General features: G+C 46.8%; 1 protein-coding gene across 1 annotated transcript in view; it reads left to right on the top strand.

Annotated features, from left to right (window-relative positions):
- The first annotated feature begins 5,039 nt into the window (after nucleotides 1-5,039).
- COL22A1 (collagen type XXII alpha 1 chain) overlaps nucleotides 5,040-14,517 on the top strand; it is a 142,652-nt gene continuing 133,174 nt past the window's right edge. The window contains exon 1 of the mRNA XM_077351434.1: nucleotides 5,040-5,547. The gene's annotated coding sequence lies outside the window, so the exon portion shown is untranslated. The remainder of the gene's footprint in view (nucleotides 5,548-14,517) is intronic.

Raw genomic sequence — 14,517 nt, forward strand, 5'->3', positions numbered from 1 at the left:
CATGAGCTGGAATAGTAAACCTAGTGCAGAGATCTCCCGTGACACCGACCTTTTTCGAATGCAAGGAAAGGACCCTTTGCAGCTCAAGTTTATATTGCATGATCATCACCAAGTCTACCAATTTATCTTGCTTGCCTCAGTTAGCCTCCCGCTCATGACTGCCTTTGCCCTGAGTCTGCTTCAAGTCCCAGGAAGGCCTCAAGAAGGAAAGAGGAATCTTTGGCCATAAAGAATGGGCCCGTTAAGCTGCACTGCTGATGCAGCCCAGCAGATGGCAGTGGCTGTCTATCGAACTAGCCCTTGACCCACAATCTTATGGTCAGCTCCTTATCCTGTAGAGTCCGCTGTCCTTAAATCTTCAGTACAACTTTAATCCAAATGACAGCTATTGGGGGAGGGGGGGGATGCCTTGACCATAAAACTATTGTGAGGAGAATAATAACAATCCATTCCCAGTTTCTTCAACATCCTTCCCCATCTCCTTGGGAGGAGCCAATGTGGAATAGAGGTTAAGAGTGGCAGCTTCTAATCTGGCAACCCAGGTTTGATTCCCCGCTCCTCCACATGTTGCCAGCTGGGTGACCTTGTGCCAGTCATAGTCCTGTTTAGAGCTCTTCTCACAGGTCAGTTCCCTCAGAGCTCTCTCAGCCCCACCCACCTCACAGGGTGTCTGTTGTGGGAAGAGGAAAGGGAAGGCAGTCTTCAAGCAAAGGTTGGATACACACTTTTCTTGGATGCTTTAGGATGCTTTGGGCTGATCCTGCGTTGAGCAGGGGGTTGGACTAGATGGCCTGTATGGCCCCTTCCAACTCTAGGATTCTATGATTCTAAGGCAATTGGAAGCCACTTTGAGACCCCTTCGGGTAGAGAAAAGTGGGGTTCTCTTTTACACGTGACATTCCTTTGGCAATTCTCAGTTCTAAACCCCACCGGCTGTAATTTTGCTTGCTCCATCAATCAAGTTTAATTCTGGGTCTAAGCTAAGGGCGCCAGCACACAAAAACTTATCCCCAGAATGGAACTTTGTTGGTCTTCACGTTGCCACTGCACTCAAAACATTGTTCAGCCCGACACACTGATCCACCTCTCTTTGGAAATATTTGCCCGTGTGATGTTCAGGTCATCTTGGACTCTGACATCAGCGAAAGAGAAGCTGTCCCAGAAAAGACACCCATTGTGACATTTCATCTGGGGGGTCCATGGTCCTGCAAGTGCTCCAAAACAGGCCGAGTCTCGACTCCCAGGGTAGAAAGTCTGAGAGACGGACATCAGTGTCCCCGACTCCTGACTACATCACAGATGCCTCAAATCAATTCTGCCCGATGCGACTCAACATATACATGGGGGGAGAACCCCCTGGCCTTTTGACCAACAGCTTGGGTGGCTGTAGTTGAGCAGCCACAGCTGAAGCACCTCCCAAAATAATCCTGCTGAGAGATTTTTTTTTATTTAGACCACAAGCAAGGAAGCAATTTGACAAGTATTTTCTTCTCTGGAGATAACCCCGGTTGTGTGTCAGCAGGGAAAAATTCTGTCTCATGGTTCTCTTTTTGAATCAGCAAAGTACCCGAGTAGATGTACTTAGGGGGACGAGGGCTGCTAGATCTGTGGGTCAAGTACACGGAGGCACTGGACTCTTTCAGCTCTTTATTAGCAATCGTCGCCTAGTACAAAACTTGACTGGAAAACTCCCCAAACAAGTCAGGACAAATGAACTTCCCCCAGTCTCAGGTGATGGGTTAGCAGAGTAATTTAGGCCAATTGGATCCCTTGTGGATCCTGCTGCAAGCCATCCAATCAGGCTGCGGTGAACAACTTCGATTCCACTGGCTCTCGCTGGGAGACCAGCTCGGCATGAGCCAATCAGAGGCTTGGAATTATGATCCCTCCTTGGACCTCAACCTCGGTCCTCAGCAGATCTGCATATACAAGGGTGGGGGGAGATTCCTTTGAGCAAGTGTCATCTTTCCCTTCATCCAATATCTCGTCCCCACAGAGTGAGTTATTTCAGAAGCAGCTATAAAGAGACCAAAATACTTAGCCGGGAGAGGCTAAAATTGGCCGGGATGTTGCTGGCCTCTCTTTGTGCCTTCTTCCCCTCTTTGTGAGGTTCCCTTTTCTTTGTGAGTCAAAAATGGGATACTCACTCCAGCTCTTTCACACCTGCTAAAGAACACCATTTCTAGCCATCCCGGCGACCCTTTGCAAGTGGTGTTTGCCATTACGTGCAGGAAAACCCAGTTGCAAAGCTTGGTGTGGGGCCAGTTTAGTGTAGGGGTTGGGAGTGCTGATTTCTAATCTAGCGAGTCGGGTTTGAATCTGCACTCCCCCACATGCTGCCAGCTGGGTGACCTTGGGCTCGCCATGGCACTGATAAAGCTGTTCTGACCGAGCAGGAATATCAGGGCTCTCTCAGCCTCACCCACCCCACAGGGTGTCTGTTGTGGGGAGAGGAATGGGAAGGTGACTGTAAGCAGCTTTGAACCTCCTTCGGGTAGAGAAAAATGGCAGATAAGAACCAACTCTTCTTCTTCTTCAGTAATATCAGGGCTCTCTCAGCCTCACCTCCCTCACAGGGTGTCTGTTGTGGGGAGAGGAAGGGATGGCGACTGTAAGCTGATTGAGACTCCTTTGGTTAGCAAAAAGCGGCATATAATAACCAACTTCTTCTTCTTCACAATGACCCTGACTTTTCTTGATGGTCTCCCATCCAAAATAGTAAAATATTAAACCCCTTCAGTTTTATTGGCCACATAGCTCCCCCACATCTCTGAAGGCAAATTGTTCTTCTTCGTGAAGAAAGAAATATCACTGAAATGAGACAGAGCTGCCAATCCACAAAGGTATAGATGATGCGAGCCTACAATCGCAAATTTTCCATCTAGGGCAGGGGTAGTCAACTTGTGGTCCTCCAGATGTTCATGGACTACAATTCCCATGAGCCCCTGCCAACAAACACTGCCATGGGCTCATGGGAATTGTAGTCCATGAACATCTGGAGGACCACAGGTTGACTACCCCTGATCTAGGGAACGAATGGTCAAAGACATGAGTTGAAATAAGTTCCACCCAATATCTACATCCTGTTAAGTAACTATGAGAGGGTCTCAGGATTTGACTTGCCCTGTAAAGTATGGAAGATATCTAATAAACAAAATAGAACAGGCTTTGGCAGTTGAGTATACCTTTTGTTTCAATGGGGCAAAACACCAGGTCCCAAATGTGCTTGTGCTGCAGCCCGTCAAACTATTTCCCACCTGTCACAGGATTGTGAGCATCGTGCTTTCTTGGGTGATGGGGTGGATCTCTTTGAATTCTCCCCATCTGGGATGGAATGGATTGAAATTTTAGATATTGGTGCTTGGAGGGGGTGGCCCAACCAGTCTGCACACCCGTTGTATCAAAAAATACACAACCACGTTTACTTCACATGCCTAAAGCTGACATTTTTGACCTTGTGTGAAAAATGTAAAGGGAAGTGCAGATGGTAATGTATGGCCCATTTTTCTGAGGTGAGGGATTTGTTATTGGTCAAGGGGTAGGAAATGCCCTTTCTGAGGTAAGGGATTTGTTATTGGTCAAGGGGTAGGAAATGGCCTTTCTGAGGTGAGGGATTTGTTATTGGTCAAGGGGTAGGAAATGCCCTTTCTGAGGTGAGGGATTTGTTATTGGTCAAGGGGTAGAAAATGCCCTTTATGAGGTGAGGGATTTGTTATTGGTCAAGGGGTAGAAAATGCCCTTTATGAGGTGAGGGATTTGTTATTGGTCAAGGGGTAGGAAATGCCCTTTCTGAAGTGAGGGATTTGTTATTGGTCAAGGGGTAGGAAATGCCCTTTCTGAGGTGAGGGATTTGTTATTGGTCAAGGGGTAGGAAATGCCCTTTCTGAGGTGAGGGATTTGTTATTGGTCAAGGGGTAGGAAATGCCCTTTCTGAGGTGAGGGATTTGTTATTGGTCAAGGGGTAGAAAATGCCCTTTATGAGGTGAGGGATTTGTTATTGGTCAAGGGGTAGGAAATGCCCTTTCTGAAGTGAGGGATTTGTTATTGGTCAAGGGGTAGGAAATGCCCTTTATGAGGTGAGGGATTTGTTATTGGTCAAGGGGTAGGAAATGCCCTTTCTGAGGTGAGGGATTTGTTATTGGTCAAGGGGTAGAAAATGCCCTTTATGAGGTGAGGGATTTGTTATTGGTCAAGGGGTAGGAAATGCCCTTTCTGAAGTGAGGGATTTGTTATTGGTCAAGGGGTAGGAAATGCCCTTTCTGAGGTGAGGGATTTGTTATTGGTCAAGGGGTAGGAAATGCAATAACTAGAGAAAGACCTGGATCAGGGGTCTTGTGATCAACCCCTTCACAAGTTTATTTATTTAGCATGCACATTATTGATGTTCTTTCCTGAGGGGGAAGAAACCTGACCAAAAATGGCTGATCTCAAAGCATGAAAGAAAATCTTCATCTAAAAACCATCTAAATCGTAACGGATTGTGACTTTTAATGCCAACTCCACAAAAGTAGAACTTGACAACAGCCGAAAAACACCATGAAGGAATTCTGGGAGAGTGGTCTGTAAATGCAGTTATACAGTAGGGCTGCCATCGTCCGAAAAGGGGAAAAGAGGATGCATTTCCCAAGTGACTACTTCAAACAAGTCAAATCTCATTTTATACCCCCCACACACACTATTGAAGTGATAATCTCTGTTAATGTAGAATATTCCTAATCTTACAGCCCCGTTTTTTGTTTTTTTTAAGAGCCCAAAATAGGATGGAGATAAGAAAAAGAGTTGGGTTTTATACCCTGCTTTTCACTGCCCAAAGGAGTCTCGAAGCAGCTTCCAATCACCTTCCCTTTCCCCACAACAGGCACCCTGTGAGGTAGGCGGGGCCGAGAGAGCTCTGACAGAACTGCTCTTGAGAACAGCTCTAACGCAACTGTGATTAGCCCAATGTCACCCAGATGGCTGCATGGAGAGGAGCAGCCAATCAAACTTGGCTCGCCAGATTACAAGCTGCCTCTCTGAACCACCACACCACCTAAAAAGAGGCCATCCGATCCCTCAGTTCTGCAGTGAACATTTCCCCCCCTCTCTTCTTTTCTCCCGCTCGCCCTCCTTTCCCAGAAGTTTCCTTTAACCACCAACTAGCTGCCATTCCTACACCTCTCCTTCCCTCTACGCCCCCCCCCTCCCAGGGCCTCCCCTTTGCTCATTTTGCAGTTCATCCCACCGAGTCCAGCCTCCCTCCGAGCAATACAGAACTTCCCTCTCTGTTGCTGCTGCTGTGACATTTCTGGAATTGAAGGGCATCTTTCCTCCCCACCCTTTCCCCTAAAGATCAGTCTTTGGGTTTTACAAAAAAGGCTTTTCTCCTGTTTGGATGGACAGAGATTCTCCTGCCGCGTCTTTCTACTGAGGTTTCCCTGCTGCTATCGGATTGCTTCACTTTAGACTCGGAGAAGTGGTTTCCTCTTGGGCTTCAAGTGCATTTCAGCGGTGCCTTGGGAGGGAGCCGCAACTCCTGGAAACTCTGTGTCCTTCTCCCTCCTGCAACAGGTAAGTGGAATTCTTGCAGTCCCCTGAGCGGCAATAAGAACTTGACGGCTTCCCTGGTTGACGTCTCTCTGGGAAAGCTGTGGATTCTTTCTTTTGTGCTATTGAGTTTGGGAGGTAAAGACTTTATTTTATGAGCAGGGGGGAGAGCCGCAATGGTTTGCAAACTTGGGAGCCAGCTTCCAAATGAGACAGAACCCGGAACGCAGAGGTGTTGAAAATCACATCTGGCCAAGCCCGATGCTAGCTTGGGAAAAACCACTTTTTTTTTCCAACTCGAAAGAATTTTCTTGGCACGTTTTTACTTTTTCCTCTACGTTAGGCTTGTGCCTCATGTTGGAACAGGTAGGGAGAGTCGCAGACTTTAAACAAGTTCTACACTTGTAATGTTGTGTAGCTAATTTCCCCCCCCACACACACACACACAAACACCCAGAGTCACAGATACAGACTTACACCGTTGCTAGCTGAGATGTTTTCTTGGGAATAAATAGCCTATGGGGCTACTCCACAGTAAGTTATTTATGGCTATTACTAGGGAAAAGAGCACCGACTGAGCCCTGTTATTGCAGTCAGTTGAGTGACAGACCTTTTAAAATTAGTGTTGGTTTGTATCCTAGTTCTCAACAGACCTCAAACAAATGGGTATTTCAAGGCATTGGTTAAGCAGATGGCTGTACTGTACTTCTCCGTTGGCCCAGTGGATGTCTAATTCTTTTCCTACCGTGACTTCTGTAAGCATTTAAGAATAGGATGCTAAAGTTGGAAAGACCAAGGGATGGTAAACTTGGGTACAGCAGTAGAGAAGATGTCTGCTACCAGAAACAGGGGTTTCCCTACTCCTCTGCATGCAGCCAGCTGGGTGACCTTGGGACAGTCACAGTTCTCTCACAGCTCTTTCAGCCCCACATATGGTGTCTGTTGTGGGGAAAGGAGGGGAAGATGATTGTAAGTCACTTTGGAGTGCTTCAGGCAGTGAAAAGCGGTGTATAAAATCCAACTCTCCTCCTCCTCCTCCTCCTCCTCTTCAATCTCTTATGTTTGTTGCTGGTTTCTGGCATCTCCCACCACCCTCCCATCTGCTGGTATCAGCCCACCATGCATTACTTCTGTTCTCACTTCAACTTGTTGGCAGAGTTTAAATATGCTTAACGAATACATTGGTTTCCTTAAGAAGAGAAACAAAGTTTGTGAGTAAGAGAGAAGGGAGATAGTCCTACCAGTCTACCTGACTAATATTCTTCTGGAGGCAAAGCAGAGCAGAAGTACACTCAAAGGAGCAGGATGTCTCTGATGGAGCCAATCAAAACAAAGGAGGATATTGTTTGAAATACACCAAGAAGTTCCTAATCTAAGGACAGTAACTGCACATCTCCTCCGATTCCCCCTGTAGGACATTCTCCTAATGCTGTTGAACCTTGAATACTACAGATCTTGCACATTGTAACATTGCGGTGACCAAACTAGGGCTGGGCCCACATCCTCCCCAGAGATGAGCAAAATTTCCTGTGTGGCCATGACTGCTCCAATCAAAGCTGGCACGATGATGCAATCATGTGCAACATTTGCTTGCTGTGCGCTGTGCCATTGATGTGAGAATGCCCTGACTTTAATAACATAACAAGAGCTCTTCTGGGTCAGCCCAGTTGTCCATCAGGACCAGCACCTTGCTTCACACAGAAGCCAAGGCCATAGGAAGGAGAGAGAGCATCAGGATGTGTACAAGATCCTGGCTGCAGGATCCACTAGAAACTGTACCTTCATGAGACCTGTGCATGTGTGCAGGTTCTTGTGAAATCGTACAAATTATTTGGTGCTTTCTGTCTCGATTCCTCATAGTTTCTGGGTAGGAGAAAAAAATTGTCCTGCATGTCAGGACGAGCTTTTGATGCTGGAAATCCCCCCATCCCCCCCCCCCCGGATTATGACACTTTCGGAAGATGCCGAGGCCTGCACCCTCGGCCACGTGCCGGGACATTTTTCGGTCTGTGTTTCTTGAGGAATGCTTAGCAGACCTGTCTGCTTCAAGGCCGTTCTTTTACTTCTGGCATTGTATTATTTGTCTGCAGGGGACAGGGGTGCACATTTTTAATCCCTCTGAAATATTCCCTCTGAGGCTTCCCTGTTGAGGAACAAGTATCTCTAAAGGAGCAGATAATCTCCTGTCAGGATCTCAGAGTGTGCGGAATCAACCATACACCAGGTTCCCTCTCACTACAGCGGTTGTATATCTATCGATCTGTTGATCCTTCGATCCATCGATCCATCCATCTCCCAACCAATCCATCTTCCTCTGTTTTTTAAGAGCTCAATCCAGCAATCTACATCGCCTCCTCCTGTTTTATCCTCACAACTGTTGGCAGAGTTTGAACATGCAAAGAAGGGGAAAGCACCAGGCTGCTTAGAAGAATAAAATAATTTATTAAGAAGAGAAGCCACTTTGGACAGAAAGAGAGAGGAGAGAGACCTAACTAACAGTTCTGCTGTTTATTCACTCTTTTCTGGAATTAAACAGGGAGGAAGTATGCTCAAAGAAATTATACTGGCGTCGGCCATAAGCAGGGCCTTTGCGCCCCTGGCACCCCGGCCTGGCAGAATGTTCTACCCAATGAGAAGAGGACCACGCAGGAGTTGGAATGCTTTTAAAAAGTATCTGATGGCATTTCTGGAATAAGCTTCATTTACGAATGTTCTTTAATTGGTTGGAGTCTTGTTCATTTATTTATTTAACTTTGTTTGAAGTGAGATCAAAGTGCTGTACTCTTTAGAACTAGATTCAAGAATAGTATGCAGAAAGAAGGTCAAGTTGGGTGGAAGCTCCCCTCGCTTTGATCCTTGTGGTTTCAGTTTCTGTTCTTGTGATAATATTTCAGTGCTTATCGTGCCCTTTATTGGTCGGAACATTGCTGCTTTATGGTGGTTTATATTTCTATATATCTATAATCTATTTAGTTGTGTGTTTTTTCTAGTGTGGTTTGTGTTGATATGTGTATAATAAAACCTATTTGTTCCACATAATATATTTCTGGTAAGGCCTAGGAGGAGGAGCTGGTGTCATGGCTTAAGTGCCACTCAACACTTAACACCCACTCAGGGCGGCTGTCCCGCCCCTGAGTGTCTCCTCCTCCAACCGGCTTGACATTTGTTGCTGTTGGCTCGAGTGTTTTGTAATATGCCTAATGCTGTGCCAAGTATACTGTACTTGGTAAGCTCTCCCTCTTTGCTTTTTAATTACACTGTCCCCTGTGGTGTCATTTGAAGAGCTGTTTTGGGGCCTTGGGTGTGCAGGTTCTTTCTGATTCCATGGCCAAGTCCTTTTGCTGCCCAATTATTGACACCTAGAATCTGCAATGGCCCACAGGCCTTCTTTCCTCCTTCAATTCAAAACAATCCTATCCTTTATTTCACCTCGTATTAGATTTGCATTGGGTATTTTTCCTTCTGCGGGATATGCTCTCCATAGACAGCTTTTCCTAAGCTTTTTTCATGCAGCAGGAATTTACCCGGGGTCCTCGGATTTTCCGCTTTCCTTGCGTATTTGGTCAATGCAGACAATAGAACACAAAGGGAGTAAGAGACCTGACCATCTAGCTAGCTGTTGTCTTCAGATGTTCTTCTGCTCAACAGCTGTTCTGGAGGCAAGCAGGGAGGAAGTGTGCTCAAACAAACAGGAAGTATCCTGTTTAAAATCATCAGGAAGTCCCTATCCGATGTCAGAATCGGAATCAAGTTTTATTGTGTCATCCTAGGCCTTTACAAAGTACAAAAACAATGTACAATCCATGCAACAGAATCTCACAGATCATCCGAATCAGCCCTCACCCTTCACCTCAGATTGTTAAGACTCTTGTCTGGTAGCAAAAGCAAACAGTGCAACACTATTGGAAACATATGGATCGTAATTAGTCAATGGAAGAATCACCTTCTCGGAAACAGGAATGCCTATATTAAACGTATGTCTTCTCAGGTATGCACAGCGCAGATCTTGCATATTCCGACACCGTGGCTTTAAAAGTGGCAGTGTATAACAACATAGCCGGCACACGGACATTTGCTATGAAGACCCAGATGTCTTGCTGGCCTGCCGATCCACTCCTTCTGACGTCCATCCAGAAGGAGATTTCTCAGCTACGGCGCTCAGGAGAGTGGGATTAACTGATTGAAGAGCATGCCTGTGCACATCTGGTGATGCCGAGCAATGGGCACCCTGAATCCTTTTCCCTCCGCAGTCTATTTCTGCATGTGGCCGGCACCTGAAGTTCTACAGCAAGTGTGCAGGGTAATCACAGTGTTTCCAACTTCCTGCTTTCCCTCCCTGCTTCGGGCCAACTTGACGATGGCGTTGCAGACCACATAATAATAGATAACAGACCGCTTAATGACAGATGGTTTGGGGGAAAGTATACCGTACTGAAATAGACTGAGGCAAAATGCATTATTTATGTATGAAATGAAATAGCGCCTGCTGGCCTCAGGAATCCGAGGGAAGGCCTTGGGAGAGTGAGGTATAGTGTAGGGTGATAGGCCGGTCCGTGACCCTCATTCCTCCCATCCAAAGGTCTCTTGCTCTCTGAAACTATCCTGTTCTACCTTGTTCTCCCTTATTCTGGAATTCTTTCCCAGTTCTGTGCAGTTCTGGAGGCCTCACTTCAAGAAGGACGTCGATAAAATTGAAAGGGTACAGAGGAGAGCGACAAAGATGATCTGGGGCCAAGGGACCAAGCCCTCTGAAGATAGGTTGAGGGACTTGGGAATGTTCAGCCTGGAGAAAAGGAGGTTGAGAGGGGACATGATAGCCCTCTTTAAGTATTTGAACGGTTGTCACTTGGCGGAGGGCAGGATGCTGTTTCTGTTGGCTGCAGAGGAGAGGACACGCAGTAATGGGTTTAAACTACAAGTACAACGATATAGGCTAGATATCAGGGAAAAAAATTCACAGTCAGAGTAGTTCAGCAGTGGAATAGGCTGCCTAAGGAGGTGGTGAGCTCCCCCTCACTGGCAGTCTTCAAGCAAAGGTTGGATGCACACTTTTCTTGGATGCTTTAGGATGCTTTGGGCTGATCCTACGTTGAGCAGGGGGTTGGACTAGATGGCCTCTATGGCCCCTTCCAACTCTATGGTTCTATGATTCTATGAATACCTGCCTGATGCCATCTCATTCATTTAGAACAGGGCTGCCCTTCGGTGCGTGGCAACTGGCGGAGGGCCATGAGTGGGAGCTGAAAACCCTCCTCAAGGTAGGAGAAGGGCACAGAACAGCCGGGAAAAAATGGAAGCCTGGGTTAAAAGCCTGTTTCAAGAGACCCGGTTTGGCCTCGCACTTAAAGCAGGGAAAGTGTTAGGTATGCCTCAAGGACAGCAGTGCCAACCTCCATGTGGGATCCACCCGGAATTACAGCACATTTCCAAATGAGAGAGAGATCAGTTCTCCTGGAGAAAATCGACACTTTGGAGGGAGGTGGCAGATAGTGTCATGTCTGAATGGTCACATACTGTTCAGGTTAGATGGCAGCTTTTGGGGTGGAGCCAGGGGACATCTGCTTAGAACTATTGCAATGTGCCCGAGAGAAGATGCGCCAGGATGTGCAAGGCATATTTAAAGCATGCCTTGAAGTGGACACGGTGGGCTCCATTTAATGACATTGCCCTTAATTATACATGTCGACACACCACTGCTATTGAACCTTTCCCACACTCAAATTACTACTTTGCAGTTTCACAGGGGATAGCCCTATATTCAGCCGCAGGGCTAAAAATGGCAGGGTCATCGGCTTTAATATCTCTACATGGAAAATGTGGAGAATGTCTTCTTGGCACACAATCATGTGATAATATGCTTCACGTTCAGATCCTAAGAGACTGGAGGTGTGATCCTAACTGCAGTTGTGCTTTTCTAAGCCTGTGAAAGTCAAACATTCCCTCCTCCATGGACAACTTGTTTTAATTGAAGAACCTTCATAGAATCATAGAACCATAGAGTTGGAAGGGGCCACACAGGCCATCTAGTCCAACCCCCTGCTCAATGCAGGATCAGCCCTAACCATCCTAAAGCATCCAAGAAAAGGGTGTATCCAGCCTTTGCTTTAAGACTGCCAGTGAGGGGGAGCTCACCACCTCCTTAGGCAGCCTATTCCACCGCTGAACTACTCTGTGAAAATTTTTCTATGATTCTATAAAGAGCTGAAAGACTCCAGTGCTTCCATGTTCCTTCACTCACGGGTCCAAGGGCTAGGAGCAGTGTGTCCAAAGGACAGGAAAGGAGGCTCCACTTAAATATTAGAAAACATTTTCTGACAGTGAGGGATGTTCGTAGATGGAATAGGCTGCCTCACAGGATGTTGGAGTCTTCTTAATTGAAGGTGTTTAGGAGGAGATTGGGCGGGCACCTGTCAGGAATGCATGATTTTTCAGTCCCTGAGAAGGTGGGGGACCGGAATGGCTGGCCTTTGGTAGTCTCTTCTAGCTTGGTGATATTCTGCAATTGATCCCACCCCTCTGCCTCTTCTGTCCCTCCATAATGTGGCTCATTTATCCCCAGCCCGGGTTGCCAAGATCTTTAATTGCCTGCAAAAAGCGATGCTTGTTATTTCTCAGCTTCGTGAACAGAAGCGAAGGAATGGATGGTGGGGAGGGGGCCAAGAGAAGTGGGATGAAACCACCTAGCGAGGTGGTCTGAATTCTTTGTGGCAGGACTGTCGACTGGTCTTTGCATCAACACTCGCCGGAGACACGGGGGTGGCAGCAGGGCCCGGCCAAGAGGTTGAGGAGAGAATGAGGGGCGGTGACCTGCTCCTGCCACTCATGTGCTATAGAGGTCAGGCCTTCTTCCTGTGCCTGCCGGCATGAATGATTCTCCGGTGACTCCCCCCAACCCCCAGGAGCAGGAGCAATGAGAAATCAGTGTGGGCCATAAGAGGAAATTCCTCAGAGTCCTTTCTCTGTATTCCTTAGCAGGGAGCTATCCCTTTCCTGTTCCTTGATCCCTCTTATCCTGCAATTTCTCCTTCACATTCTAGGCTAGAAACCCAGCTGGTTCCTCTTAATCGGCGATGACAATAGAGCAGGGATTTCCAGACCGCGGTCCTTCTGACCATGCCATTTTCTCGTTTGGACTGTCAGTCATGCTTAGCTTCCTTCGGTGACGATTGCCTTTTGCAGAACTTTTCGAGGGAACAGCCACCATGTCCCCAGCAGTGCGTAGACATGTGTCACCCTGTAATTTCGCATATCTGTGGTTTGCCACTGCCGTGAGGAATGCCACCCATCTATCTGGGTTATATTTTTGGCTCCTTTCAGAATTCTTGCAGATGTTTTGCCTGAAGCAGCGCCCTCAAAATTGATTTGTTTTGTACAACAGCAGCCTCCTGTTTCATCAGGGTGCCATCCTCCAGCTGGAGCCTGGAGGTCTCCCAACGTGATAGCTGAACTCTGGACTACGGAGATCAGTTCCCCTGAAGAAAATACCCCACTTTCCACTACCCAAAGGAACCCCAAAAGTTGCTTACAAACATTTTCCCCTCCCTTTGTCCACAAAAGACACCCTGTGAGGTTGGTGGGGCAGAGAGAGCTCTGAGAGAGCTGCTAAGCAAGGACAGCTCTAAGTGAACTGTGATTAGTCCAAGATCATCCAGCAGGCTGCATATAGAAGAGTGGGGCATGAAAGCAAGTTCTCCAGCTTTGAGTCTGCCTCTCTTTAACCACTACACCACGCTGCCTCTCAAGGTTTCTCCCATTTCCGAACTTGGCCTTCCCCATCCTCTATACTCAAGGCCTACAGAAATTTCCCAACCTGGAGTTGGCAACCCTAGAAAGCCAGGATATTGCTTTATTATTTATTCCACTTACTTCATTTCTATCCCATGCATTTCTCCCTAACACCAGTGCTCATCCTTCTCCTCTTCTCCAGCTTTATCTTCATAACAACCCTGTGAGGTAGGCCATGCTGAAAGAGTATGTCCAGCCCACGGTCACTCAGCAACCTTTTACAGGAGATCAGGATTCAAACCTAGATCTTCCAGATACAAGTCTACCATTCGCTTGGGTTATTCTTAATCATCATCACTAGTCCATAATAAAAAAGAAGAGTTGATTTTTTATACCCTGCATTTCAATACTTGAAGGAGTCTCAAAGCAGGTGACAATCGCCTTCCCTTTCCACACAACAGACACCCTGTGAGATAGGTTGGGCTAAGAGAGCTCTGATATTACAGCTCTGTGAAAACAACTCTAACAGGACTGTGACTAGCCCAAGGTCAGCCAGTTGGCTGCATGTGGAGGAGCGGGGAATTAAACCTGGCTCATCAGATTAAATGCCACCACACTTAACCACTGCACCAAGCTGGCTCTTACACCAAAACATTTTGAAGTTCTTGCATGTTGTATCAGTGTGCCCCGTGATGCACATCAAAGAAACCAGAGCTGTAAAGAATGGGTGGTATAAAAATCCAAATAAATAAATAAATAAATAAATAAATAAATAAATAAATAAATAAATAAATAAATAAAAGAAACCAACAATGCTTGGTGAGTAGCCCTTTGCTCAGGAAACGGGCGACATTCTTCCAAACCAGGTTTAGCTCTGCTGCCCGTTCCTCTGCCATGCCTCTCGCCTATAAAAAGGCGTGACACATGGGCTCTTATTGACACAATTCCGCCGTGTGCTAAAAACGAAAAGGTTAGATTTCATCCATGGAGCTGGAATACTTTTCTCCTAGATATAAAAAGCACAAAGCTATCCATGACGGGTGAATGTAAAAATCTGGGTCTTTTTGTGGCTGCTCATTGGAGTCCAGTTGCCCTAACCTGAGAGGAATCATAGAATCATAGAGTTGGAAGGGACCTCCTGGGTCATCTAGTCCAACCCCCTGCAGGACACTCACAACCCTATCACTCAGCCACTGTAACCTGCCACCCATTTAAGCCTTCACAGAATCAAATATGGAACAAATAGGTGAAGTCACCAAGATGGGAGGG

Source organism: Paroedura picta, chromosome 9 (assembly GCF_049243985.1).
Source record: "Paroedura picta isolate Pp20150507F chromosome 9, Ppicta_v3.0, whole genome shotgun sequence".
Classification (NCBI taxonomy): domain Eukaryota; kingdom Metazoa; phylum Chordata; class Lepidosauria; order Squamata; family Gekkonidae; genus Paroedura; species Paroedura picta.